Source organism: Motacilla alba, chromosome 1 (genome assembly GCF_015832195.1).
Source record: "Motacilla alba alba isolate MOTALB_02 chromosome 1, Motacilla_alba_V1.0_pri, whole genome shotgun sequence".
In the NCBI taxonomy this organism is placed as follows: domain Eukaryota; kingdom Metazoa; phylum Chordata; class Aves; order Passeriformes; family Motacillidae; genus Motacilla; species Motacilla alba.
Window position 1 is genome coordinate 96004886 of NC_052016.1, and position 25970 is coordinate 96030855.

The following is a 25970-nucleotide window of genomic DNA, read 5'->3' on the forward strand; positions in this document are numbered from 1 at the left end:
AAGGTCATCTGCCCAGCTTCTTGGAAGACGTGATGGGAGATGTTGGCTGCTCAGAGCCTGAGCAGCTCCTCCGATTTCTTCAAGGCCCTCAGGTATTTCCTGTTTGCATTGTTAGAGACACCTCTAAGAGGACAGCCTTGGGTTAAGAGTTGCTTTACAAAGAATATACTTGTTGGTTTATGTTGTGGCAGTTACTCCTGATAGAAATAAGGCCATATTTAAAAATGCTGAACTACTTAAAAAAATCTTTTTCCTTCCAGCAGCCTGTTTTCCTGATGAGAGAATGCAGTCATAGAGAGTTTCCGAATGACACAAATGAAGAAAACAATTGTTACAAGAATGAGTTTCAACACTTAAAAATTGCTTTCTGAACCTGTTTGAGATAGTCAACTAAAAGGGTAGTCTTCCTTCATAACTCCTTTACAATAATACACAGCTGGGTGAAAATTCATCTCAAACAATACTTACTTTTGTCTTTCCTTATTTACCATCATTATCATTACTTTTTACTTTGGTTAGCAGATGTTTCTTTAGTGCTCTGACATTCTTTATAATTTGCATATTTTTTAATTTAACTGGCAGAAAAGTCAACTTACTGTACAATATGCACCTTGTATTTAGCACTTATATGTATGTGGCATATGTAGTAGGAAAAGATCTTCTGATATCCCCAATACATTTTTAATATACAAATTTAACATACTTTTTAAAATTCATGTATTTGGGCTTTTCTTTGTGCCATGAAAAAATGTCTGATTCTTTAGATCACAGCTCAAATCCAAGGAGGAATCATTTTGCATCTACAATATAAACTCATAGCATCCAGGATGCGGCTGTGATGAACAAATCAGTAATTAATTGGGCATTCATTCCAGTGACCTGTCAGCATTCAAATGCTTTAATTAGATGGAGAAATGGAGGCAAGTAATGAGGGCCAAAACTGTATCCTTTTGAATACAGTGGCAAAACATCCACTTGCTGCAATAAGATTTAGTCCTAAATGCATGACAGCACATTATAGAAGATGTCGTCTCCACCAACTGTGGTTCAAGTGTATAATACTGATAATGTCACTGGCATTGTATCTTTCGTTAAGGAAACAATGATGCTCTTAGAAGCTTTTTGTCTGCTCATGCATACAAAACAGGCAATTTTCATGAAGTATTAATTGCAAATTATCTAGTATAAATGAGGGTCCCAAAAAGAAAAATCTACTTTATACTGTATCTGCTGTTTATTTCATTATTAGTAGTCATTGTTTTGCTTATGTGGTACAGCTGAAAGGAAACACCATATCCTGTGTCAAGGAATCACACTTTAAACATGCAGGTGTATAGGGATCTGGAGGGTTTTTCTATTACCAAGCTTTTTCATAAGTATTCAAGTATATACATGTCTAAATATGCACCAGAAACATTTTTCTGCCAAAGATTTTCTGTGCATATTGGCCAGTTTCAGTTTCCACACACGGATAAACGATATTAAACATTACCACACTAGATTGAAATGCTGATGATATATTTTGTTTCCTTTATCTTCTAAAGGTACTGGCTGTAGCTCAACACCTGTTTGTTGCTAGCTAGCTAACATTAACTTTACATTTGAAGTGCAGGTTTGAACTATTTATTATGAAAAACATAGACCAGACTTAAAAATTGACTAAACATTTAACATTTTTTCAAATTAAAAGTATATTTTTTCCAAATATGCTTTTAGTTTCACTCTCTTTTTTAAACAACCCTTCTAATTTACAAAATATGTAATGAAGTCCATGGCAAAATGCAGTGTACACAGAGGTACCCAAAGTAGCTTTGAATGAGGAACATACTTCCATCCCAGAGACTCATAGGCCTCTAAGAGACTTTCTGTCTTTCTCCACTTTTGTCTCCTTATGGCTGTTAGAAATCACCTTCTTGTTTTGAAGCCTATTAAAACCATATATTCATGACCATCTTATCCAATTTTCTTCTTGGACATATAATGCATTCTTTCTTGTTGCTTAAGTACAATTTTTGCTTCATGGTCTTAAGCATATAGTGAACTTCATTTACAAAACAAAAACATTCTCCAGTACCTTTCACTGTATAAGATTAAGCCACTGCAGGTCTCCAGTCAAAACATGATTTCTGTTCCTCTGAATATCCATATGTTCTTCTTTGTTGAACATGATTGAATCAAACTGTATAGAATTCTTAGATAAAATCTCAATTGTACAGAAGTACTATAACTTTTCGATCATTCCTGAAAATATCTCATGTGATATATTTGGGGATTTGGTTTGTACTTTTCACAGCCAAGTCAATCTGAAATTCACAGGTTTTCTGTGATCCACTGATATATCCTATGTATTTCCATCTCCTGACATTTCAAAATGATGAATTGTCAGCCTATAACAGAGATTCTTGTTATTAGTCCTCAAGTACATGACTTGGCAATTTGTACAATTATACCTCATCCCTTCTTTTCTAGTTCACTCATCTATTCCAATATTATATTCTGATCCCGCTTTAAATTACTGTTTCCCCTGCTTTGTCACTGGCTGTTTTCATTCTTCTTCAAATGACTGACACAAGCCCTCAGCCCCTCCCCACAGACATCTTGTACTTTTCCTCATAACCATCTCACTGAAGTAGGTCTGTTTCACCTAGATTTTTTTTTTCCAGAAGAAATGTCACAAGCTGTCTTAAAGACGTGGTGAAGCAAACTTTATAACATCTTCCAAACATCTGAATGTGAAAAAATTTTCAGTTTCAGAATAGCATTTCAAGTCTATAAACATTAAATTCCTAAAGAGAAGAACTTTAGCAAGTACCTTGATACATTTCATCTCTTTCTAGTTAGAGGATCATTACTAAAATTCCTCCCTCCCATATCCTTCCCTGGATCTCAATAAGGTCTTAGGGCTTTTTTTTGTTTTGTTTTTTTTCTAAACCTTCCCACAAGTGCCTCACATAGCTTTAATAACTTTGATGAGAATCACTTTGGGTGCCATGGTCAGTTTTGGAAAATCTTTATTTTTTCCATTTCTAAGAGCCACCATCTGGGAGCAGAACAGCTTCCCACCCTTGCTATGGGCTGAGGTCTTACTACTAGCACTGCTAAGTAAGACAGAGTTCTTCTGACTATGGCAACTTTAAAAGTTCTAGCCAAAGTGAAGAGGAGATTAGTATCTGACATGTATAAAGTTCTGGGGCAAGAAAGGACAATAGGCAGTATGGTCACCTGAGCCAAGTCTTAGATCGTGGTGACTGGGGAATCTTGCCCCAGCTGTAGGACACTGCCATCACCCTTGAGTACACTTTGTTTCAAAATATGCATCTGAAATTGTTTTGTTTGACTTTGAAACTGAATAAATCTCTGCTGAGTTCATCAAATAACTACTTAGCATCACCTCTCTTGCCCAAGCTCACCATAGTCCAGTGGTTCATAGCTGCTTATTCAGGTCAGCTGATCTACCTTATCTGCTCAGAAATTGCCAAAAAAACTAGAACCAGGAGTTCTTGAGCTCAGATAGCTACTTAACCTAGCATCTTGAGGTTTGATTTTGATTTGTTTTCCACTGAATGCCTCTAAATATTCCTTGAGAGAACAGAGAAAGTTGCACAGGCTCTCAGTATCTCTGCCTAACATACACCAGGTTATCACACCATCTCTCAGTCCTGTGACAGCTGGGAGATTTCCTCTTGTCATCTAGCCCTCTTTGGCAGATTTAGACACAAGATTTTTGTTACTAAAGTGGCAATCATGAGGCTTTAACTCAATGGGCTGGTTTCCAAGGTCCCATATATCATTACATGCCATTTTTTGACAGAGTTTGCCACAATGTCTGCATCAGCCCCAGCAAAGGAGCTTTTGCTTGCTGTAATTCCACAAGATACCAGTGATGGTCTGAAAGTCTTCATTTGAAATGATGAACTATTTTACTCCACGATGAGTGCACAGCACATAGTGCCAAGGCAATCCTGTACAAACTGCAATATCCGCAACAACTTTTCCTTCAATCCCTAGAAAGTGATCAGCCAGTTCCTTTTATCAAGACACACACAGAAATCGTTGTGCTCCTTGGTGCTTGATTGGTTTGGCTTTGTGCCAAAAGTAGGAATCACAAAGATAATGCCATGTTTGTGCTGAGAGGTTTTTTGATGCTGCAAATTCTGATGTCAGATGTGTAAGACCCTAGTGAGAGCTGAATCAGAATCATCTCTTCACCAGCCACTCCTTTGACCCATTCAGATCATTGGCTGACCTAAGCACCTCTCTCTTAGGACCTGTATCAACTATGACTGGTCGCCAAAAATTATGGCCTCAGTTGGATCGTCAATTAATAAAACAGCTTTTTGTGATTGTCCACCTAGTATATCTTACAGCCTGACCTGCAAGAGAACAATATATGGATAAATGCAGCAATCATTGCAGGCATAATCTCCAGGCACCTGCTGTAACAGTACCTCAAAGACTGCTTAGACATTGAAGAGTTTTATTGATCATATGGACCATCATGGTCTGTTCCTTCAGATATTTGATACACACACATGTAGCATCATGACTGCACAATAAAGTGTTTTCTTTACATGCTAGAGCTGTGTGTTTATAACACAAATTTTCATTCCCTAGTCTGTCTCCTTCGTTCATTCAGTGTTTTACATTTCCTCCTCATTATTCAATATTTTACACCCAAAGGGTCTGAGGGACTTATTTAATGAGCACAAATGACACTGGATGTAAAAATGTCTGCTATTTCTCCTTAGGAAATACAAATTTCATACTAAGTTACAAAATAATCACGATAATATTTATATAATTTATTATCCATTTTAGTGTCTCTTATTGAGCACCCAAGTATTACAATGGCTTCCCAAAAGAGGAGGTTTTTGCCAAAAGATGAAGAACCTAAAAGAGGAGTTTTCTGTGTGGGGAGACTATCAGTGAATCAAAGTACATTATATTTTTCAATCACCAATCACAACTGTGTTTCTTTTTACTTTTAGCAGTGTTTGTCTGAGATTCCTCATCCTGCTGGCAGGTGTTGATCCATCTGGGAAAGTGCAAAGTTTTTGCTGACTCAATAGTAAAACCAGCTCATTACTTTACTTAGATATATGAGAAATAAAGAGAAATCATAACAGAGACTGAGTGATAAGGTTTGAGTAAGCGTGTCCTGAGGGAACAAGGCACAAAGAAAACCAAATCCAAGGAAAAGTTTCAGATTGTGGTACCATAGCAAACTCTTTCATTATGACATTTGTAAGGTCCTAATGAAATAATGAAATCTAAGCAAGGTTTGCTAATTAAGAAACCCACTTGCCTGCATTCAAACATGCATGAATATTTGCCAATATTATTTTCAATAGCAGCTTTCTCTTTCATGAATTTATAGCAGTCATCCATAATTCTCAGACAACATGTCTGCAGCCAGCTGTTGTGAACATGTTAACTCGAAAGATTGTTCCAGCAGAGTTTCTGAGATGACCAGCAAACAGTACTGCTCGTCCATTGTGCCCCCACAGGAGGTACCCAAACAGCATGGCTTATTCAACAGAAATCACGCTGAGAAGGGAGACCAGGTAGATATGGAGGCTCAGAGCCATAATATAAAACTATAAATCCTGCCTATGCAGAGAGCTTAAGCACCACGCTGCCACTCAGCAACAAACAGTGATCTCAGATCTTGGATTTTATGGTTTCCTGGAGTACCAATAGTAGTTTGTTTCATAACAATGTGAAGAACTTATTTGGCCATAGCATATACAAATACACCAAAGTGTAGGCAGAGAGCTAATTCGTCCTCTACCTTCCAAAAAGGCAAAGAGGTAGCGTGGCACAGAATGTACAACTGTGAATTAACTTGCCATAACTCAAGGCAATAATTTTTTGATACATAAAATTTGGTTTGATAGATAAAATTTGGTGTTAGTAAATTATCTACTTCAGCACAATTTCTTTGCTAAGTGACTTCCTGGTTATTAACAACACTGCTAAAATCTTCCTGAGGTGAGCAGTTCCATGGTGAGTGGGTTGATACAAAGGAAGTAAAACCCTGCAAAAATTTGAATAGCTAAATATTGTCTTGTGAAAATACTGGGAACATAAGTGCTTGTGTGTAGGATTACAGGTGGTACAGCTGTACTGCAGTTACTGTATATGTGCTTTGGGATAGAAGGAGTGGTTATGCAACCTAAGGAAAAAAATGTGCAAATATTGCTTTAAGTAGGACAGCTGTTCATAGTAAGGTAGGATATGAGCTTACTGGATTGTGATTTTCCATTGAAGTTTCTCTTCAGGTTTTATGGAGGGCAGAGTAAGACATTTTGGATAGTGTCCCATTTATTGGAGACATCTATTTTACTAAAAGACTTCATATTTAGCTCACTGTTTATGACTTCGATAGAATTATAAATAAAGATCTATTTCAGACTACAAGTAATGTAATAAAAAACAGGAAAGAAGAAGCAGGGAAGCCTCTTCCAAGTTTCCAAGAAATAATGCCGCACTGCAAAGATCTGCAGTTTATAATAAAAAGGTCATATTTCCAAAATAAAAAGCCCAAAGCTGACCTAAAAGTACTAAAAAGGTCTGGAGAAATAAGTACAGTCCATTCACAGATTGAAAATTTGTTCTACTGTTTTATAGGCCTTGGTTGAAAAATATAAATTTTTCGGAGTGGTATCCTGAGCAGAGCCTGCAGCTTGTTTCTAAATAAAGTAGGCAAAGAAAGTTGATGCTTTGCAAAGTTACATTCATGGCATGTGGGGAGAGGCTTCAGTAGTTTCTTCTGCATTTTATTTCCCTTGGAACCTGGAGGGTGAGAGGGCATTGGTTATGTGGGGTATCACTGAAGTCATGTTGTTTGGAAATGAGGCTGCACTTCTTCCAATCTGCTGTTGAGAAAAAATAAATGATGGAAATATATTGTGTCTGTGATTTCAGGTTTTCCTTCTCCACTGCTGTTGACATCTGACCTCAGACACCCTTTCCAGCAGTCTTCTTCACTATCTCAGTATCATTTTCACCTTCTCTTTCTGAATCTTTTCCACAGCCCTGAGGAAGAACCCAGCAGAAACCATTTTCATATCAGGGCTGTCATTCTAAACTCTGCACCTTCTTGGTCATCCATTTTTAAAAATAACTGTTCTAATGAAAAATACAGTTATCAGAACTGCTTAAATAGAACAGCATTTCTGTCCACTATGTTCACTCTTTCACCCTCAATTAATTCTTGCATTGTGGTTCTCCTTAAAATTCAATTAAATGAACATTCTCTTTTAAGAGTTTTAGAAAACTCCAATCATTCATATATTTAGAAAGCAATCTGTTATCTCCATGAAGCATAAGTTCCCCCTGAAATTTTCAAAATTTAAGAATTTTTTAAACCACTTCAGGTATCAATTATTCTTTTTTACAATTTCATACACATTTCTTACACTTGTCAATATGGCGTACATAGCAGGGAAAGTCAAAACTCCGTATAATAAATGTGAGCTCCCTTCCCTCTTACCAAAAAACTGCACTAGTTGACACATCTATTTTTCATTTGGGTTTTGGTTATTAATTTTTTTTTACTTTCTCTGAAAAGAAAATCACATATTTGGAAACTTTTATCCTCAGTAATAATGGGTCTATGTCTAATGTTCCATCAACATTGCCAAGACAGTTTCTTGGTTCCAGTTAGAAATGGTTGATCAACACTCATACAGTCCACCGTTCTCTTTGTCATGAGAAATGCAAAGAATGCTTAAGAGTGAAGCAATATTTTCTTCATATAATACAGCATCCTTATATAGATGCTTGAAATATGGTAAAAGGAAAAGTGCATGTCCCTCTTGCACATTCCCTCTCTCCACACCAGCATGGCAACACCAGGCTCATGAGAGCAGCAGTTTAGGCTACAGCTGCTCAGGCTCAGAATACCCCAACCAAGTCTCACAAAGAACTTCTAGTGAAAGCATGCACTTCCACAAGTTTCACAAGTTGGATTGGGTTTGTCCCCACTGGGACATTCTGAGAGGGCTTTATAGTGATTTGGGATTTTTTTAAGGAATCTGAGTTTCAAGTGTTCTGAAACATAAAGAAAGCCTTACTTCCACTTCAAGAAGGGAGTCAGAAGTTACACAATGGTAGTCTAAGAAGAACCTCAACTTTTGCAGGGCATTTTTCATTTTATTTAGAATGTGAAAACTCTGAGTAAGTATAAGGACGTTTTTGCCTGAAGCAATCTAAAATGATTAGTGAGTTTCAAACATGGAATTTTTTCTTAAAAATTAAGGCAATACCTCTATATTATTTGTTTGCCAGTTTATCTTGGTTTAGTTCACTTATTTCAGATGGATTTCATTTGGCTAGGGGTGTTGATTTGATTTATTTTGATTCTCTCCCAATTGTGCAGGGAAAGATTTTACTTGGACAGCGATTGGTTACTTTTTTTTCATGCCCATAGCAATATTTTTCCTTATGGTCATTTTCAAAAAAAAAAAAAAAAGAAAAATACATCTTCAGATTCTGATTTACTATTGCCCCTATGACTTACCTGGGCACTTTTCCATGCAGGTTCAGAAAGGAGGGAACCCTTACTTCTTGGTTCCTACTACATCCCCATTAATACAGCAACTCCTTTACACAATGCCAGAAAAAAAAAGCTTTTCTTTTGTTGAACTAAATGCTGGTTTTACATAAAATAGACTATAATTCAGAGTCTGTAATGTCTACTGAAAGGTTAGGCTCGTTACCATCCAAATAGGCTGAGCTAATAAAAATTATATTTGTTACAATCCAAATAGATTAACCAGCCTTAAGGGCTTAGCTATGTATCACACTTTTCAATTTTCTTATAATTAAATTAACATAAAACAGACTTGACAAATAAATGACTGTATCAGAAACAGTTAAGCTCTATTTAACCAAAATAACTGTTCTATTTACATGTACAGCAACCTGTGTCTATTTTAGGAGCTATAAGAAGCCTATCTAGTTAGCAAATCCTTGGGCACTCACAGTCTGCCACAAACTGTTAAGTATTGGTCCCAGACTTTCAGTGAACCTCATGTATCCTAAAGGACAGCTTTTGTGGTTTAGGTTCTGCATTCCCTGTTGGTTGCCTCCCATCAGATACCTCCTCCCTGTTACAACTAAGCAATGGCCTTGAAAGGATTCACATGCAGAGTTTACCTTTATTCACTAACTAGTCCTTTTGAATAAACTACTTCAGTAGGATTATTTACTTACAGAACCATGGAATCAATTTGATTAGATAAGACCTTTGAGATCATCAAGTCCAACCATTAACCTGGCACTGCCAAGTCCGCCACTAAATCATGTTCCCAGCCACTAAACTCGTGCCACATCTGCACATCTTTTAAATACCCCCAGAGATGGTGGTGACTTAGCTATTTTTTCAGGTGACCTGTTCCAATGCCTAACAATCCTTTCAGGGCAGAAATATTTTCTGATATCCAATCTAAACCTTCCCTGGTAAAATTTGCAGTCATTTACTGTCATCCTATCACTTGTCACTTGACAGAAGAATCTGACCCCTTCATGGCTACTCCTTTCAGAGTAGAGAGCAACTGTAGAGAACAGCAAGGTCTCCCGTTGAGCCTTCCTCTTACAGGCTAAATAAGCCCAGAGAAGAGGTCTTTTCAGGATAGTGATTTGAGTCTCTTCAAAATTTTCCCCATCTGTACATATATCTGTTGCACACATATCTAAGCTGAAATAAGATCTCAGGTAGCAAGTCCTGGATGGCAGCAGGGGACTCTTTAATAGTTTTAGCAGTTCATTAATGAAGGCTGCATAGTTTACTCAGCAGCTCTGGCCTTCCCAAAGCACTGTGGCTGTCCATAAACTATGTCTCTATGTATTAGCTTTTTCACCTTTTTTCCGTCTCTTCCATTCAACTGTAAATCTTGAAATCATAATGCTCAGAACCCTAATTTTCACCATGTCTCCAGCTTAACTCTAAAAAGGAAGAATGAGATGCAAATAACACTCCAGCTTATAGTCTCCTCTGTGGTTGCCTTTTTGGATGAAAGACCACAGGTATAACCTTAGTGGTTAACAAGAACACAAATATGAGCTTGTGGATCAAGATAGTAATTTTCTCTCTTGTTCCATGTGGCAGGGTGTTTGGACACGTGGCTGAGAAAGGTTTTCCCTTGAGGAGTGCTGTTGGAAAGACATTCACAAAAGTTTAGTTTCCCTTTCTACTGTGGATATTAAAAACTTGGCATGACCTAGCATCAAAGAAAAAATTACGGAGGCCATACCAGGTGTCTGCTGTGTAGGGTGTATTGGATGTGGTCAAGAGCTTTTTGTGTCACACTGTCACACACCAAGGGAAATAAATTAAATTGATGTGTAACCTGGTTTTGTGAAAGCCCTGAAACTCTATCTGTTATGCTGTAATATGTGTGTGGTTTGGCAAATGGTGAAGAGAATAGTTTCCACTTTCCATAAAGCCATGCAAAATCCACTTAAGTTTCTTAGGGCTTTGTACTATAATTAACCATTCTGAGAGTGCTATTGTCTGAGGACTATGCCTTTAAGCCCCTTCTCCTCCCTGTAGGAACTCACTCAGAGCAGAGGAGTGCAAATGGAGTTGAGATCAGCAAGCTGGATACTTACATTCTTCTTTTGCTACCATTTTTCTGGTGCCTTAATTTTGCAAACAATGGGCTGCCTATTGCAGAAATGATCAGTATTGCACCTCAGGTATTCTCCCTAAATTACAACTGTGCTGCCTGGATCTAAGCTATAAATATCAATGTATATTGCAGAAGTTTGCTTTAAAAAGAAAGAAAAAGATAAATGGATACTATTTTTAAATGCAGCCCTAGAATCAGGTGGCTTCATGCTGTTTTGAGAAGGAGCTGAGTGGCACTGGCTGAGAAGGAGGTCGAAGCAGCAGCAGCATAACCTCTGCTCACTGCAGCCAGCCAGATAATCAGGAACTTGTGCTCCAACGGGTGGGAGGGGAACAAGGTGATGATTATTGTTTTACCTTAGGCTTCCTCTGGGGAATTAACTGAGCTTTTGAAATTCAGCTCTCCAGAGTGTAGTTTTCATGGCCTTCCCTTGTGCAGATTCATAATAGCCTTTTGACATGGCTTCTGCAAATGGCCAATAGCAAGAAAGAGGGACAGAGCTGTTCAGAGGGAAAGGAGACAGGATGACCCTGACAAAACTCACTGTTCTGCAAGCCATGGGTAGCCCAGGATCAGTCTGGAGCAGAGATGAGACTTGATCCTGTGAGAAGCACTGATAGCACCTTTCCTAATGTTTCCTAAGCTAAGATTGAAGATGTGTTTTTCTTCCTCTTTTTCCCTTCACTATATATAAGCTGATGTGTGCCACTGTGGGAATTGGTTTCAGATTGTTTTTAAACCATAGAAGATTCAGAGCAACTTGCAGCTTAGGACACTGCAAGGGACATTTCAGTATGGACCACTTGGATGTTTTGTAAAATTCAATTTTGTTTGCCAATATGGGATTTGTAAGTCATGGGAAAGGAAAAAAATATTTTAGAAAAGGAATGGTGAGAGACTGTGAAGCAATATATCATTTGTTATTCTGCAAAATGAAAGACATTGCAAACAGTTAACTCTTTATGACCTATTGCACACAGTTTCCTTTACATGCTGCCCATCACCTCTCTCTAAATATGCCAGGTTCTCCACCTTCCCCTTTGGTGGCTCCCAACAGTATTTGGGTTAAAAACAGAGCAATAGAGTATGCACAAACTCAGAGCTGCTCCATAGCTATGCTTTGACTTCTGAGGTATTTGCTATGTTTCCTCTTCCTCAGCTTTATGTATTAAAGCTTATTTTTAACCAACGCTGTGATCCTAAGCTTCTTCACAGCCTCAACTAAGCTGTGTGATTCATGTTTCAAATCCTAATATTTTAGCCTCAAAAGCAGGATGAAATACTGTCATTTGAGTTTTTTAATGACTATGGACTAGTACATGCTTTTTCAGCCTTTCCTCAAAGGCTCCAAATTAGAATAAAACTAATTTCCACAGCACATGTAAGCCAATAAAAAGAGTATAGCAGGAGGAGGATATGGAGCTGGAAGAGAATAGCATGGTACTGGGATTTGAGCTGAGTTTGTAGTGTATAATGATAAATTATGTACAAATATTATTGCTATTATTATGTAGTAGTATTATTCAGTGCCAGCACTCTTTGCTGGAATGTCAGTTCTGAATGCAGAATTCTTGTGGTTTTCCTTCCCTTTGCAGTCTGAATAATGGGGCTTATTTTGTGCAAGTTTTGCCCCAGGGTTTCCCTTCTCTGACTGGCAGATGAATATATGGTTATAGCCTTCCGCTCTGAGCCTGTGGAGCCACCCAGCTTCTCTGCTGTGATGCTTTCTGTAGCATAATACTCATGTTGAGCTTTACAACAGAGAAGACAAGTGGTCATGGAAGCTTAGCTGGTAATCCAAAACCCCTTGAAACCAAAGGGCATTCTCTCTTTGGCCTCAGTGTGCTACCAATGGACTGCTAAATTCTACTCTGGGACATGGACCAGAAAAAAATTCTGTGAGAAATTTAAGGAGGATGCAAGGGAGTAAATGGGTCAGAGAACCTGAAATAAAAGGGAAAAAAGAAAGTGAGAATGAGAGATTACATTTAATAATAAGGGTCCTTGGGGAATAAACTGCAGCAAGCACTGAACAGTGAGAAAGAGGAGGTGATCGTGCAGTCAAGATCTGTGAAAGGGATGGAGATCAACACAATATCATGCAAAAGGAATGCAGATGAGTCCTTTTCTGCATAAACCTGGAGGCAGAAAAATGAAAAGTATTCCAGACTTCCTGAGGTAAATTGGAGATTCAGTCTGAGGCATCCCTTCCTGTGGATTTCTTTTTCTGTTCTTGTCTTTTTGGCACAAATAAGGACTTGCCTAATTATCTACCTCAGCATGGGCAGCGTTCGAGAGAGTGGTCTTGTTGTTTGGTCTCTTATCTCCAAGAGCCTGAATAACCAAATTTTTGATGATGCAGCAGGCAAAGAACAAGAAGCTACAGTGTTGTGTAGCTATTTTTTCATGGACTGTCCCAAGAAAACAAATACTGCAGCCAAAAGAGTGGTAAAGAGCTGCTGTAGTCATTTGACTCATCCTTTTTATGAACAACCCTAGAAAAACAGAATATCACTCTTCAGAAATGACATCTAAAGTGCACTTACAGCCCCAGATGCTTGATTTGCAGAGGATGTCCCTTCAGAGTTTGAGCAGCAAGCACACACAGTCCTCTGTCACTTGGAGAACACAGGCAGCTCCTCATGCTCTCCAGTGACATTCCTCTGATGTAACTGTGGTCTCCAAATCCACCACACCATACGTGGCATGTTTCTGGGGTGGCTGTAAGCAAAATCTGACTATTTCCAGACCAAGTTGGTCATCAGGTTTTGATGATCATGAACTAAATCATGAGCACTTTTATACAGACGCATTAAAGGCACAGCCGCCTTTTTTTTTTTTTTTGGCAGTATAGCATGCCTTCTTAGCATCTAAATACTTTTCTTTGCCATGTTATAAAAAGATGGAAGTCATGGTTAATGAAGGATGGAAATATCTAGATTGATTTTTTTTTCCAATTGCATGAAAACATAAGGATATCTTGGTTACAAGAAAAGAAAAAGTCATGTGAATTATTTACCGTGAGAAATACAAAGAGTAACACTGAATAAAAATAATAAGTGCTATTCAAATGCAATAGAAGCCAGTAGAAGGCGGGTACTTGCACTTAAAAACTTATTGTATTCATGGCTTCATTTATTTTGGTGGTAGTAGAATATAAAGAACAAAATAAATTAGAACCAAAAATGGAAAAGATGGGATTAATATACAGTATGCTGTGAATGATTTGTTTCTCTTCCCACAATGCCCCTCTCCAGCTTATCTGAACACTTAGCTATGTTTATTTCCATAAAGAATGCATTTTATTATGAAGGAAGCTAGCATGTGCTTTTAAAAATAAGGCAAAACTTTATTAAAATTCAAAAGAAAAGTAAACAGAGATGATTTGGGAAGTCTTTATTCATTTATTTGGGCAAACACTGCTAAAAACATTTAGGTGCACTGCATGTTTAAAAAGTAATAAATAGCTATTGTGCTTACTTCATAAACTTGTCAGAGTGTCTTCATTTTATTTTCCTGAACAAACTGAATTTCTGTACTGCTCATCCACAGCCAGTTAATAAATACATCACCCTAAAAAGTGCTGTGGTATTAAATTTACAGCAGATAAAATATGGATGAAGTTGCTGTGCTTCAGGTACGTCAACTGTGATTTAATATCTCTGACTACCCTTATGAGGAGTAAAAGATTATTCGGCTGCTCCAACAGCAAGATACTGACCTTTGCTCCCAAGTAACAGCCACTCAGCAAATAGTACCAAATGAAGAAGTAGAATAACATATAGATTTGCCATAAGAAAAAATTGATCTATACCCATATATCAAATCTGCTGATCAGAGCTCTGCAGAAAAAGCACCTCATAATCTTTAGCATGGAATTGCAAAAACTTTTGGTGAAAAGTATGGGGTTTATTTTAAAGTGAAAGATTTCTCGTGGCAGAAGTGTTCTATATCTGGACGTGTGGTGTATGGAGAGTGTCACACATATATCCAGGTATACACATGCCACCTTGACACACCTTCAAGGTATGTCACAGAAGCATCAACAGCTCTATTAGATCACCAGCTAGTGATCTAGCAATCAGTCTTATCCCCATTTTCCATTTTTCTGTTAATTCTTTGAAACTATGGAGAAAAGCATAACATTGTCTCTGTAAATGAAGGTGAAATTCCTCTGGGAAAACTGATAAAAGCCTGATTTAATTCGTATCTTTTTAAAAGTTATATCTAAAGGTGAAAAAAACCCCACGAAGAAATGTTTGTTAACAAAGAAAATAAATTCTTGTGATTTACATTTTGCCTTCAAAAAAAAAAAAAAAAAAAAGATGGGTGAGTGAAAGGGTGCTGCTCTGCACTTCAAAGCAAAAGCAAATGAAAAATTTTCAACAACAAAGCCAAAATATGAAACAGACAAATCACTCTGCTGAGTACTTTTTAACCTACGGTGGCACATGCTAGCAAAGCAACTGCTGTATATATAATAAAGATTGAAAAGGTAATCTTTAAACGTGAGAGCAAAATAAGAAAACTTCCTTAATTAGTGCTGATTAGCCCTACTTAAGGAGGTAGAATTTGATTTACAATGGTAAAATCAGTAGATTTATATGAGTATTAGACTTGCACTGGTGAGATTTTCTCAAGCCATTTAAAATTAAAAAATCTTCGTTCTGTAACACCCATAATTTTCACATGATCTAATAATATTTGTGCTTTATAGTCTGACAGTTAGGTACATATTATAACTTGATATCATAAGTAATTCCTGAATCTGGTGTTTTTGTTCCCACACAAATGAAAGCCTTGTTCAGCTCCCACTTCTGTGCAAGCTATTGTTTTTAATAGGCAGGGTTTTTTGGTTTTTTTCCTGAAGAGTTGATTTGATTAACATGTCCAAGAAAAATAACATGATATTTGTCTGAAATATCTGCTGTGGTTTTATTGCAAATGATAAACCATGATGCCTAAAGATTATCGATGCTTTTTTGTGAAAGCTGGATTTATTTCCAAATGAGACTTAGAAAATAATGTGATTTAAAAATGTGGAAGTGGTGACATTTGTTTTCCTTTCAGTTAAAGAACACCTTTTGCTATTAAGATGCAGTGGCTTGGTCAAACAGGAATGTGCATCCTGCCCATCCTGGCCCAGATGTTACTCATTCAAACAGACGTCAGCCCATAAACCTTTCTAAACAAGTGCTTTCTCCACTCTGACTGCACAAGGGATTTGGTTGGGCAAGATGACATTTTCTTGAGTGACAGATGCTCATGCTGCAGCCGTACCATGGACACTCATAATGTCCTTGCAGAGCAGCTGCTCCTTGAGGATTTTATACCATTTTCTTTGTCGTTGTAATAATAAAGAAAAAATATTTTGCTCTTTAAACTTGGGGGGTTAAAAAACACGCACAGGAATTAGAACCAAGACTTACTAGCAGGATTTAGAAAGTCTCAGAAGCTGAAGATGTGCAGATACTGTGAACCTTCTAAAGGCACATTGCTTCAAACACCATGGAAGTATTTTATTGGGCATTCCTGTCTTGCCTGAACTGGTAGCAGAAAGCAGGCACAGGAGGGATTGCAGGAGGTGGAAATAAGGAAGGATAATCTGAGAGACTCAGTTTTTTGCAGAATAAGTGGGTGGTTTCTAAAATTTATGGATGCTTTCTAAATTTTATTTCTCTGTATTTGAATAAACTAGAAAGAAGATATCAAATTTTTAATATGTATTTTTATCATAATAGAAATAACAAGCAGCAACATCTGATGTCAATGCATATTTTTTAGAACATTAAGAATTATCACTGAACAGAAAGGATTTCAAATTAATTTCAGAATGGAGAACTTTGAGGAAACTGCTAGCACTCTAATATGGAGGTGGGTAGGATCAAAAGGCATTTCATAACATTGCATTTATATTTCTGGCCAACAGAGTAGCATTTCCCTGGTACAACCAAAGCAGAGTCAGTGACATCATGTCGCAGCCCATTGCAGCATTCCCGAGCTCAAATGGCTGTCATGGAATATGACATGCCACAAATATTCATATAATTCACATGAATATTTTTCTCATTGCTACTTGGGTGTCACTTCACGTAGTTAATACCCAGCCTCAATCCTTGCCTATAATCAGCAGTTAAGACCCAGCCTGTGGGGCTTGTACGCTGATCAGAAGTAGTGACATGAGTAGAGCGTGGCATTTCACCTTGAAATCCCATTTAAGAATATGAAAATAGGGAGCCTAGTGTTGATAAACTTGTGCCATCTTGATGCCACAAACATGGCATTTTTTTGTTGGATTACCATGTTGAATTTGGCCCAGTCAAATTTGCATCCTCTCTCAAGAACATCCAGGTGAGATGAAAAATCCCTGCTCTTTAGGGATCTTATGGAAGAAGAAAGTTAGCACAGTGAAAAAAGGATTCAAAACATCTAAATCTAGCACAAATGTTATCTGTTTGCCGAAGCAAGGCAAATTTAGGAGATATGACTAGCCATCTAGACCCTGCTGTTTATCATGTCAAGTCAGACTCAAGAGCCTCTGGTCAGGAAATATAAGGTATTTATTGTTTTGCTGGTGCCTGCAGCCAGGCTGCCCTGTGGCTAACAAACAGGGTTCAGTTTTCAAAACTATTAATTGTGTGAATAAGCAGAGGTTTTTTTGAGGGGAAAGTTGATCTAAAATATAAAGTGAAAGTCTGTAGCAAGGACATTACTCTCAGAGAATGGCATTTGATCTCTCTTAAAATTGCTAGAGTGTTCCAGAGAACACTCTTTGAACAGGATAGTCCAAATCCAAAAGGCTCTGTTAGAATTCAGTAATTAAATAAATTAAGTTTAAATTGTTTAAAATCTTCACTTTTATTAGTTCTCTCCTGAAGTAACAGTGAATTTGATATTGAAAATACAGCATCAACGCAGTTCTGGGGTTCTTCCCTACAGGCAGAAGGCAGGAGATAGAGAGTTGAAGGCAGGAGAAAGAGCATTTGGGCCTGGATTTTGCTTCTTTAAGAGCTGCAAAAGAAACAAAGAAAATACAGTGACTAGAAAGCTGGAAATCAGGGTCAGAGGCACAAGGGGGAGTATTTTAGGCCATATTTACATGGAGGTACAAAGAGTGGTGGATTAGGCAGGCAAAAGGGAATTTAAAAATTTCCTGAGTGTTCAAGGGCATCTGAGAGGACAGCAGTAATAAAAAGCAGGATACAGGCTGGAAAGGGCGAGAAGGGAGCATGGAAAACCTAGGCTTCTAGAAAGTAACACTGGGAGATGCACTACCAAACATAACATGGGTTGGTTGGACCAAGGGAAAGTGAAAAAAACCTTTTGGGAGATTGTAAACAGGATCTAAGGACTCAGAGTTGCAGCAAGGGCTTTATTAGCAGAGAGCTTGCAGCACACTTGCCAGCTCGAGGAGACCTGGCTGCAGCACTGAGGACGTGAACACTTCCAATAAGCAGAGAGGGAGCCTGTGAAGAAAAGCTCCTGGTTTGCCTTGTGCCTGGATGAGGGGCTCAGTGTGCTCTTCTTAGCCTAAAGCCAGTTCCCTGCGTGAGGACATCCCAGCACCATGACCGCAGAAGGCTGAAGACTTAACCCAGATTTTATTCAGGGAGGATTGTTTGATAGCACAGCCTCCCCGGTGGCAGCGGCTGAGAACCCAGCTTTGCTCCTGCTGCCATGCACCAAAGGGTTGATTCTGCAAGCTGCTGAGCACACCTGGGAACCCTTCAGCCCACCTGAGCTCAGTGGGGCCTGCGAGCACTCAGATCCTTGCAGAAGTGATTGGCAGATGCTGGATGGCATCCTCAGAGAATAAATGTTGCTGGATATTCCTTCCCCTCCTTATTAGGAGCAAATTATACCGGCAGCTGTCCAAGATTTTTTTACTCTGACCTGTCCCATTCTTAATCAATTGCTGATATGTGTGTGTGCAAGAGGTGAAAAAAGCATATTTGTTCCTTTCCTTTTGAGTATGGAGCCAAGAGACAAATTTAAAGTGGGGGAAGGGGGGGAAAGAGAAGGGAGAGGAAGGATTCACAGAGACTCTTGCAAATAAAATCCATTGATTTACATGGCTTTTTGCTAAGTCACAAATATCTAGTTAGATCTGGAGTAAGAATTTATTCACAGAAATGCTCACAAAAAGCGAAGCAAATCCTACCATGAATAAATATTCATGGGACCATTTGCACTGGGAGAACTCCCCTGGCTATTTTAAAAGGCTTTTTTTTCCTGTGGTGTGGCTGGAAAGGCTAGAATTAAGTAGTTTCAAGAAATGAAAAAGGAACACGAGGTAGTAGTCAGAGAGAAGTGTATTTGCTATTAGCACAGCCAGGAAGAGTGAAGCTCTTCATCAGGCAAATGACCATTCCACCTTACACCTGGTTTGCCTTCACTCACGAAGGCTCAGAACTGATGGTCCTAGGAAACAGGGTACAAGTACCTTGCCTGCCTCCATGGTGTAAAACAGACTGACAGCTGGGGGATTATATATTAGCTGTCCCAACGAAAGCTTTCTCTGGCCAGGACAGGGGAGATGGACATTTATGAACTCACCATTTAGCTGATGCTGGTCTCAATAGGTGGGAAACTTTCCTGGGCTTTTTAAATCATTTGGGACAGTTATTCCAACAAGGACCAGGACAGACATCTTCCTTGCCATGTCATAGCTGCAGTTACAGAAGCTCCTCTTTTTTTCCATTATCTGGTTAATTCAAAGATTTTCACCTGTGCAATGGCATGTCTCCAACAGTGCCATGATCTTGCTTGTAGTTTGGAGTTATGGGCTTTGAAACCTTTTGAGTGGAAGAGACAAATTATCCAGTGGAGTTGTAACTGCTCCAACTGCCACACTTTTGCAGGAGCTCAGCCCTGAGCCTCTCTGGAGAGAAGGAAAAGGGGAGAAATGGAGAAATTAGTTGTGAACAGCCATTGGAGGCACCTCCAGTTACCTGACGCTCCTTGACACACAGCTGCTCCCTAAGCCTGGCGGGGCTCTGCCCAGCACCTTAAATAGAGCCCACTGCTGGTTTCACCCTGTAGCACGGTGTCTGAAAAGATGATGCAAGCCCCATTCAGCCGCCCCAACTACAGCAGGGAAACCCCACTGTGCTGGGGATACCTCCAGCCCTGGTAGTAAAACCTTTCTGCAGTCTTCTATGAGGACACTGACCGCCTTGCTACACAGACTAGGGGAGACACACTGAATGCCTGTAAGTGTATCAAAGTCTGAGAGTTGCAGTTTGGGACTGCGGCCCTTGGAGGAAAACAATTCCTTTTTTAACCTGCCAGATTCCAATTCACTTTGCTTTTATACACAGAGTAAGCAGCATTTTATATATTGGTGAAAAGGCACAATAATATTTTTAGATTGATTCTTAAAATGTAACTTTATTGAGAACTGAGATAATTTTGTGGTCAAATACTCTAAACAAAGAAACAAACAAGACAAACAACCAAGACCAGAAACCTTGCCAGTGTTGACCATATGCCTGAAAACCTAACAGCATCCAGTATACAGTGAACACTTCCTCCTTTCAGTGTACAGTTCCAGCAAAAACAACAGAACTGGGAACCAGTGCTTACTTGACTTTGTCAATACTTTTATTTATTTATTTTCTTTCCAGTTTTTCACCCTTGATGTATCTCCTAAGACTGCAAGCAGGATACATAGTGCTTCATATTCCAAGTGCTGAGGCCTATCTATCAAAAACTGACTGGAGTGGGTGGTGAAATACAGTAGGAGGTGGCTAGCTACACAGTTGTACTATTAAATTACTGTCTGTCCAAGGAGAGTAATCTCTTGTTTCAGCAGCAGGTACTACTACCAGAGACTGTAAAAACCTCAAGCACTCTGAAATAGGCTGTCATATGGAGCACCATAAATTACATCAGTCAAATATTCCATCATTCATTCTCTCCACGGTCTTACAGTGGGATGAATAGTCTGCTCAAGGGAGAAAAACAACAAACTTTCTGATTCCTTTTCTATTTATTTTCTGGGAGAGCTTCAGGGGCCACCTTCCTAGAAATTATAATTAACCATAAAATATAATTTTCCATTTACGTAGCTGCAGGTTTCAGGGACCACACAGGCTGCTCCCCAAAATGCAACAAAGGTGTGGGATTTTCTTTTCCTCAAACTGCAGCTATTGTTATCTACCCTATTATTAAGGAGTTTAAGAAATGCAGCATCAATGAGTTCCTTTTCATCTTTGTGGAGTGGAACATTTGACAGTAAGTTAAAATCCTAAATAAAATATGAAAGCTGCCAGCACATGCCAAAAGTCTCTCGGAGATCATATATGAAAAGTTGCTCCTAAGACGCAAATGCCACTAATACCATATGAAAATTGCAAAAAGGTATATGAAAGTCACTAATGTGACATGAAAGAACAAAAGTCTTCAAATTATGTGAAAGTTGCTGTTACAATACGTTTCCCTTACTGTTCTAGTTACTTTCTATCCTCTTATTAGCAACTTCCATTTCAAACTAATCTTTGATAAAAGTCTTATTATATTAACAATTTCCTTTAAGTATCAGAAAATTGTATTTCCCGTTGCACTGAGTGAAGTGTGACCTCATTAGCAGACTCTTGTACTGTTGCATGGCTTTTTTCCTCCCTTTCCTTGGAAAATACCTGCATTCCTGCAGCCACACTCTCTGCTCACTTCATCTTTATAAAGAAAGGTATACACTGACAATGCCTCCCACAAAAATTTAGGAGCAGGCTCAAAGTAGGTTTTTGGAATGACAATTTCCAACATCTGTACTTCTCAGTCCACATTGCTAGCTGTAGAGCTGTTTAAAGGTAGCCATGTCTAGGAAGAGCTATGATTTTTAGGAACTCCTATCCAAATGAGAGGCTGAGCCCACAGTAAGATGTCACATATGTTTGAGTTCTCTTTTCAGTAGAGAGCCCTGGTGCAGGGTTTAAATCCATATTTGAGTAGAGGGGGTGCATTTTTACTAATCCTTTACAGACAATATTCAGTAAATCTGTACTTCTGCAATCAAAGATGAGTGTCCTTGTGGACCCCTTGAATGACAGTGAGACCTCATGAATGCATGAGTGAGGCAGCATGAAGCTGAGTTTGGGGTTATTAGTACTTTAAGGCTATTTCTCTACAGACCATACCCTGTGAAAGTGTCAAATCTGAAATGATCTAGAACAGAGATGTGTTTATGGGTCCACTGATTTTGAATATATTTTCATCAGCCATGAATCTTATTTCTTCTTTTCTTTTCAAAATCTTCTGTGAAGGTGATGATATGCATTGGATAGCTAGTTCAAGCTGCTGAAGTCCTGTATTTCTCCCATGTAACTCATACAAGCAAAACACCAGGTCAAGCATGCTATGAGAGGGTTAGGATGCTAATAGGAGATGAAAAAACGAATAGATGACAAACATTTGTAGTGCAGAATTCCTGGCTCCATATGTAGACCAGACCCAACCTCTGCAAACTGTAAGGGGGTGGCTGCATTCCCCCACAGTGCAGTACTCAGTTTGTACTCAGTTTGTATCTTGAGAAAAAGGCACCTTTCACAAATGAAATGGCTATTGAATATCATGTGGCAAATCTCTGTCCCAAGATGCAGCAAAAGTCACTGAGTGACATCAAACATGGCATCCTTTTAACAATTTCTCCTTATATTTTATTTTAATAGAGGGAAAATACAATTACCAAAAATAGACTAGTTACTAGAGACTGTTCCTAAGCAAGAACCTATAATTTTCCCCCACCAAACCCTTCTCCTTCAATTACTGGCCAGAACATAATGCAATTTGTACATTGAATAACAATTTGAATATACTACTCTGGTGGGTTGTCCCTGACCAGATGCCAGGTACACACCAAAGCCACTCTTAGGGGAGAGAACTGGGAGAGCAAATACTACAAAAGGCTCATGGGTCAAGATAAGGACAAGAAGAAATTCCTCACCGGTTATCATCAAAGGCAAAATGAACTCAACTCGGGGGAATTAGTTTAATTTATTAATTAGCAAATCAGAGTAAGATAATCAAAAATAAACCCAAATCTTATAAACACTGTCCCCTCCCTCCTCCCTTCTTCCCAGGCTCACCTTTACCCCCCGTGTTCTCTTTCTCTTCCTCCAGTGGCACAGGATGACAGGGAACGAAGAGTGCTGTCAGTTCATACATATTGCCTCTGCTGCTCCTTCTTCTGAGGAGGAAGGACTCCTCACACTCTTCTTCTGCTCCAGTATGGGGTCCCTCCCATAGAAGGCAATTTTTCATAAGCTTCTCCAATGTGAGTCTTTCCCACAGGCTGCAGTTCATCATGAACTGCTTGAGTTCATCATCTCCAGCATGGGTCCCTTTCCACAGGGTGCAGTCCTTCAGGAACAAATTGCTGCAGTGTGGATACTTCACGGGGGACAAAGTCCTGCCAGCAAACATGCTGTAGTGTGGGCTCTTCTCTCCATGGGGCCACAGGACCCACTAGGAGCCTGTTCCAACGTGGGCTTCCCACAGGGTCATAGCTTCCTTTAGACATCCACCTGTGCTGGAACTGGGGTCCTCCACAGGCTGCACATAGGGATATCTACTCCCCCATGGACCTCCATGGGCTGCATGCCTGACCCACCATGGTCTCCCCACCACAGGCTGCAGGGGAAACTCTGCTCTGGCACCTGGAGCACCTTGTCCCTCTCCTTCACTGAATTTGGTGTGGGTGGGGCTGTGTTTCTCATGTATTCTCAATCTCCTCTTCTCTGAACGCTGTTGCACAGTAACTTTCCCCTCCCCTCAAATGCAGAGGCACCACCAGCATCGCTGATGGGCTCGGCCTTGGCCAGCAGCAGGTCGGTCTTGGAGCCAGCTGGCATTGGCTCCATCAAATACAGGGGAACCTTCTGGCAGCTTCTCACAGAAGCCCTGTAGCTACCCCTGTAGTTCTGCCAGTACCAAAACCTGGTCACACAAACCCAATACAACAGCTAAAAGATAAAGTTATTATAATTTTATTTGGGAAAAAAAAAAAAAGAAGAAGAAGGAAAAAACAACTTTGAAGCTAATAATCAAAAGATTAGAGAAAGGATATCTTTTAATTAATTTCAGACCCTGGATTGAGTATTAAATAGAAACATGAAAGAAAGATTTTGAATTGGAAGGGCTGGTAACTGAAGAGTCTTCACTCTCTTGAGGATTACCATTTAATTTTAAACATTGATTTAAAATAAATGATGGTACAGTCCCCAAGGAAAGATGTATTTCAGTTGTAAACATAAGAGTGATGTATAATAAATGAAATATATAACATTCTCCTTGAGGAGTTTTTTTTTTACCTTATTGTGCAATCATACTATGGGAATAATTTATACCTTTTAACTTGAATCTCAGACAAAAGCTATCAGGTGTCTTTCTGTAATCAGCTTTTCTTTTATTTATTTGCCTGTATTTACTTATTTGAAAATTTGTCTGTGATGTCATTTCTTCTTTCAACACCTGCGAAGGCATGTGATAGATGAGGAAGGTTTACTCTAGATTATCACCTGAATGACAAGGGTCTCACAACAGTCCTGGCCAAGTATCTCACCTTACAGAAAGCCTCCTAGTTCCTCACCTCACAGCCAGTTTCCTCACTTATCTCATCATTACCAATGCAGGCTTTCTCATTCATGACTCTGTTTGTCAGCTCTTCACTCTGTTGCAGTCCTCCCACTTTTGAATTTCTTGTTCCTAAGTATTAAGATATATTGTACCCTAGTTCTAGGAGAAGCAGCTTTTCCACTTCATTTGTTTTGTGTCCTGTCAGCATCTAGGTGAACACAATAATTAATTATGAATAGCTGCTTCAGTACTGCTTCTAGGCATTCTTTTTCTAGGTGTTCCCATTCCTCTGTTTTCTTTTTTTTTTTTTTTTTAATTTACAGAATAGAAAAGTGACTGCCAATTTTACTGGGCAAAAGTTTGTTTTAAGTCATTTTCCTCTTAGGGAAAATGTGTTCTTTCAACTCTGCCCTTGAGACCTGTTTCTAAGGATTCAGGGTTTACATTACTCCAGCTGAAAGACAGAGACTTGTTCAGTATTTAGCTGTCCAGACAAGACTGATCTTCTAAATCTCGCTTTTCCTGAGTCTTTCTTTGCTCCAATAGTGAAAATAGAAGCATTTCCTGATGTGGGTGAAGCACAGCTCAGGAGGCACTATGAAAACCAGAACAGGTACTCCTGAACAGGTCCTGATGGCTCCCACATTCTGTGTGAGACCTGGATAGTGAAGCTAATGAATGCACATTCAGATGGATGATGTCATCCAACAATACTTGCTTCCTTTGCCTTCTTTTATAAAAATTCAATATTTGCTGTTTTCAGAATAAAACTATTATTTTTTTCTCATTGTTTGGATACAAATGCATCCTGTTGTCCTTATAGCTGGGCTTTGGATCAAAAGCACTTTGTAACTGCAGTTTATTTGACTCCGTGCAATGGAAGGTGAATGAAGAGATAGAAGGTGGAGAATATTTCTTAATTAATTACAATACTATTAAAGTAATTATAGTTGTGACATATTACTCAAGGATTAGTCATCTCACCATGGAAATTCTTTTACACACAAAGCCACATGAAGAGTTGCTTTCTTTGAGCTTATTCTACACACTGAGCTTTTGGATACTTGGCAATTTTGGTTATATGGAGTTCTCAGTAGAGATAATAATGTGAACAAAATGCAAACTTCCATTCTATTTTCTTCATTTAGTCCACTAGACAGCATAATAAAATGTGCTGTGTGAAATATTAACACCATTGGAGCAATAATATTTTCACTGAATTTGTGTCTGGAATTAGAAGTGCGAAGACGCATGTCCCAGACCTTTATATTTCCCTGTCTAAAGACTGATGCACTCATGGAGGTAAAATTACTTCATCATGGTGCAAACTGGGAATTGTTCTCTTTCCCAGCTTTAGTTCTAATAATCTGAGAAAACAATTATATTTTTTTAGATTCTTCCCCTGAGTCATTTCAAATAAGTGCATAAATACCTGCCATTCAAAGATCAGATTTGGTGTGTTTGAACAAGCCAGCTTCTTGGATTGGTTATGAGGCCAATCAATTGCTCAAAGATCCTGCGTGGACATGAGATCTTATCTTAGTGAAAGAATCCCAGTCTCTAACTCTTGTTGTAACAGCTGGATGAGGTGTTGCTGACCAGTTTATCAGGCCTAGCCTCAGCCTCAATGAGACAATATCTGCCATTCTTCTTTTCCAACGTTTAACCAAAACCTCTAAATATTGGTCAGGCAGAGAAACCTTGCCCCTCAGAGAGACAATGCCAGTCTTCCCCTGGAGCCTCTACCCAAGAGCTGGA

General features: G+C 38.9%; 2 long non-coding RNA genes across 11 annotated transcripts in view; one reads left to right on the plus strand and one right to left on the minus strand.

Moving 5' to 3' along the window:
* LOC119698814 overlaps nt 1–25970 on the plus strand; it is a 159323-nt gene that overhangs the window by 72444 nt on the left and 60909 nt on the right. The gene's annotated exons all lie outside the window — the stretch shown is intronic.
* LOC119698835 lies at nt 16914–23394 on the minus strand. Its single transcript, XR_005256283.1, has 3 exons — nt 22724–23394; nt 19194–19518; nt 16914–17648 (listed from the first exon to the last, which is right to left on the minus strand). It is a non-coding gene; the product is annotated as an uncharacterized LOC119698835 (long non-coding RNA).